The sequence below is a fragment of the Pteropus alecto genome, unplaced genomic scaffold, assembly GCF_000325575.1.
Source record: "Pteropus alecto unplaced genomic scaffold, ASM32557v1 scaffold34, whole genome shotgun sequence".
Classification (NCBI taxonomy): Eukaryota; Metazoa; Chordata; class Mammalia; order Chiroptera; family Pteropodidae; genus Pteropus; species Pteropus alecto.
Window position 1 is genome coordinate 6,226,207 of NW_006435763.1, and position 4,378 is coordinate 6,230,584.

Genomic DNA, 4,378 nt, shown 5'->3' on the forward strand with positions numbered 1-4,378 from the left:
CCCTTAAATTAAAAAGTTGCGAGATCTCAGTGTTCCCCAAAACACCACGGACCACACCCCATTTTATGTGCACGACCATTCCGTATAATGCTAAGTGTCCTAATCTGAACTGTAAGCACATAAAAAGTATCACTTTAGTGATCATCTTCAAAAATCAAAACCAGATTAACAAGTGACCGGCTTTTGCTTATGAGAATACCCACGTGTTGAACTGAAAATACTTCTGTCTGAATTAAAATCATGAATTATTAACAGAACATTCAGGTCTTTAGCAGTCTCTTGACTGTTCCAACTGCGTCCTACTGTGGTTACACACACACACACAGTTTTAAGCTTCCTAAATTATGTCACTTTCCTGCTGGTAAAACGTCAATGGTTCCCTAAAGTCATTCCAAATACACTTAAAATTCTGATTTAAGGCCTACACTACAGCTCTTTAGCTTTCTCTCTTATTTCTATCACTCCTCACAAGTACCCCATTCTTCTAACCAAACTAGAAATATTTTACCAAGGACATTTTGTCATCTCCCTGCTTTCTTCTGTTGCTGTTGTTTTTTTTTTAAAGACCCCACGATTTACTGTCAGAATAGCACAATCAATTTCATGGCCCCACTGCCCCCTACTCAACTGTAGCTTTTTCTCCTCTGAGTCTCCAGGTTCTGTTACTCACATATAAAAATAATTATACTGAGAATTATATCACAATTAATATCCATATAATGCTTTACCTTTCACAAAATCATTTCTTATCTGCCATAATAAACTATAACCTCCTCTATCATAAAAATCCCTAAAGCATCAATATTTCCTGAATCGGAATATTTTCACTGAATTAAAATATTTCATAATCTCCTGTTATTAAAATACCCTTCAGGTATACTCCCAATTTGTAAAGGAACCAAAAGGAAGAAAAAAGGCTCAATTTAAAAATACAATTGCCAAATGTTTCATAAGAAATACATTTTATTTTATAATGGAAAAAAATAAACTGTCTCCCCGAATTAAACACTCATACATAATTGTCTGAATAGTTTACTTGGAAATCTGTGGTATAGAATTGGTAATCATTAAATTCTATTTAATTAAATATGTAACTCCACTTAATTTTGTCCTTTACGTATTTTACTGTATTATGTATCTATGGACATCAGACCGCTCAGACTCCTAAAAGGCTGAATAGACAACTCTGACTCCAAAAATGCAGCTTCTCAAAGTCAGACAAAATTTCTGGCTTTCCTATCTTCGCAGCCCATTCCCTGTCTTTTGGTCTGTGACAATAGAGAATGAAGGTAATTGTAATTTTGAACACTTTAATCTGTGTACACTTTACCAAAAATGGAAGCTATTTTCAATACACAATTTCATCCTTTTAGAACTGTAGAAAGATCATATTCAGTCATCATAAAGGCGCCCAGTATATACCTGTCAAACGAATAAAGTCCTAAGACTCCCAAGTGTAGAAGTAAAATATCTGTTTTCTGTTGCCCTGAATGCTTCCTCTTGGCTGCAAATCTACATTTGACTTCCATGTCAAATCGTGTCTTTTCGGAATATTAAAATGTACAATAACTAAATACACATTTAATTTTAAAACAAATCATTCTGACCTCTATCTTAATTGGTACAACTAGATTACTTCCTAAAATAAAGTCAGGAAAAAGACAAGCTTTGGCGAATGGCAATGATAAAAATATCACTCATTTGCCTAATCATTCTTAAATTTTAACTGATGGGTGCAGTGAATGGAATGGAAGTCTAAAGGCCAGTGATAGAGAAATGCTTTCTGCTAAAGGTATGCTTCGAGCAGAGGTGGGCTTGCTCTGTTCCATAAGACACTAACTAGTCTATTCAGTGACATTTCCTGTCACTATATGTGAAGTATCGTGTGTGGCCATGATTGACTTAACAGTCGGTTTCCAGACTAACTGACAAACTAACATTAAAAGCAACCAAGAAGAATTGCTTTTTCAAATCCCATTTTTTCAAAACCCTAAATCTAGGAAAAAAGAACCAAAAATAGCAAATGAGGAATGGTACATAAAGGCAAAGAATCTTAAAAAAAAAAAAAAAATGATTCAGATGAACCACACAAATCTGCCTGAGACGTCTAGAAATATATATAAACCCCCATTTAAAAAAGGGGGAAGATCAAGTTCCACTCTGTCAGTTAACTGGAGTCTGTCACCTTTCTGAAGTGAAGAGGGGACGGAATAACAACCTCAAATTTAACTTACGAAAATTTATGACCTGGCAAACATCTGAGATTTTTTTTGTACTGGCTATTTAACAAAACAACTAGAGTGACCACACAAATAAAACGAAGGGATATTGTCCATACTTCTGTTTCCTCTTCTACAAAAAACTATTTCCAACAACCTAACCAACTGTTACAGTAACAAATGTTATCTCCCAGTATCTGTCCACCTAGGAATAAGTTCCGAAACTTTGTTACAGAGCACAGCTTCAAAGAAAACTTACGTTTCCCCCCACACACAACCCACAGACCTCATACACAGCCAAGAAATAAAGCACTTGAAAAGAGAAAACATGGATAATATTAATAAAATAATCCATGCTCATATTCCATAACTATAAGCCATTCTGCTTCATACCTTGTCAAATGAAGAAAGGTGACCCCAATAGGTAGCTGCAACTCTGCTACTCCATTTATTTAGAATTGCAAGCTATTATTTAGTCTTTTCTAAAATTTCTAGGACTCTTTGAGAAGGGTACTTTATTTAGTCCTCTAAAGGTATACTAAATTATTTTATATATGCTGACCCCATACCGAAAAATGAAAAAAAATCCATTTTCAAAGAAGAGTTCTCAAAATGTTAAATTCGAGTAGACGCAAAAAATTCAAAAAAACGCAAAAAAAAAGCAAATTTCACACATTTCAATCAAAGTACAACTAAGAATGTCAATTACAGACAAGAATATTTAAGCTAGTCAACTGATTTTATTTAAAGCATTCACAAACCCTAAGTGGTAAAAGACAAGTAGAGTTATGCTTTTCACACAATTTTTTAAAAACTACGTAACATCTCAATTCTGGATTCAGGCATTAACTTTTAAAGTCAACTAGTATGTGTGTGGATAGTCAGTTCTCAACAAACGCAGGCCTTGGGGGAGGCACATTAAACAGAATAAGATGCATACCCCCCATTAGCCAAAAGGTTATTTTGCTTTTTCCATTAAGTCTTAAAATGTTACACACTAACATCTTACCAAGTGATTTCTTCCCAAACACAGCTGGAATTAACATTTAACCAACAGGAAGCAAAAGTCATCCCAGCAACGTGTGCATCTGAAATATTCCTGGACAATCATAATGCAAGTGTGCTCCAGGGTACAAAAGCTCCATGAATCAACTGACCCTAAAATACTATATACATAGGGGATTCTAGGCACCGGGCTAAATTCTAAATAGTCTCTGAATATTACAAGCGCTTATTCAGTAAGAGGTAAGAATAAATCAGTCCTAACTTAGGCACAACTGCCCCATGATTAATCAGAAAGACATCAAAAATATATATTTTTTTAAAGTTGATGTTCCTATTACATTCAATTCTAACTAGGCCGTAAAGCGGTCTGAGAGCAAATCCTCCATTCGAAAAGGAAATCCTCTACTCCTCTAAGTGAGAGGCCCCCTGAAGTGTCCAGGTATGAATCGCTCTCCCAGGATAACTGCCCCTTGCTCCTGGGGGGAAACTTCATTTCCCAGGACCAGAGTGGGTCGGCCCCATTAACGCTGTCAGTCTCATCTCGTGCCCCTGCCTCAAGCCAGAAGAAAACCTTAGAGTTGGGTGGGATTTTTAAGTACTAACACGTGGAGGTCACAGAAGGTTCACAGTTAGAGAGGTCTCTCACATGGGGGAAGAGGAGGGATGCTGAGAAGGCAAGTGACCAAGTGGGTTGAAGGGCAACAGAGGGTCCTGGACTCTCAAGACCCCCTCAACTCTAACCCCAGCTTGGGGGGAAGGTGGGAACTAGAAAGTGTCTCCACCACCAGGTCCCTTTCTTCACCCTCCGCGACCCGACTCCTAGGCCGGTGCCACCGCGGGGCGCCCCGGGTCTGGGCTCCAGCCCCGCGGGGCGAGGGGAGGCATTTAGGCCTCGCCTGCCGGCGGCCTCCCTCCCCCGGCCCGGGCGGGAGGAGACCCAGGAAGCCGCGCCCGGTTCCCGGGCGGTGGAGGGCCTAGGCCGCGCCTCCCAGCCCAGCGGCCTTAGGCCTCGGCCCGCCCGAGGCGGCGCCCAGGGGTCGGGGCGGCGGGCTGGGCGCCGGCTCACCCACCTGGGTTGCCAGTCATTCCAGCTCCGCGGGTACTTGGTGCCGCCGCCGCCGCTGCTCAGCCGAGACCCCGGGGCTCTGCGGCTC

At 40.1% G+C, this 4,378-nt stretch overlaps 1 protein-coding gene across 2 annotated transcripts in view; it reads right to left on the reverse strand.

Moving 5' to 3' along the window:
- Window positions 1-4,378, reverse strand: part of SMG1 (SMG1, nonsense mediated mRNA decay associated PI3K related kinase) — a 91,260-nt gene extending 86,882 nt beyond the window's left edge. Inside the window, exon 1 of one of the 2 annotated variants that reach the window (XM_006910914.3) lies at window positions 4,295-4,378. The gene's annotated coding sequence lies outside the window, so the exon portion shown is untranslated. The remainder of the gene's footprint in view (window positions 1-4,294) is intronic. The other variant, XM_006910915.3, reaches the window with a different exon arrangement.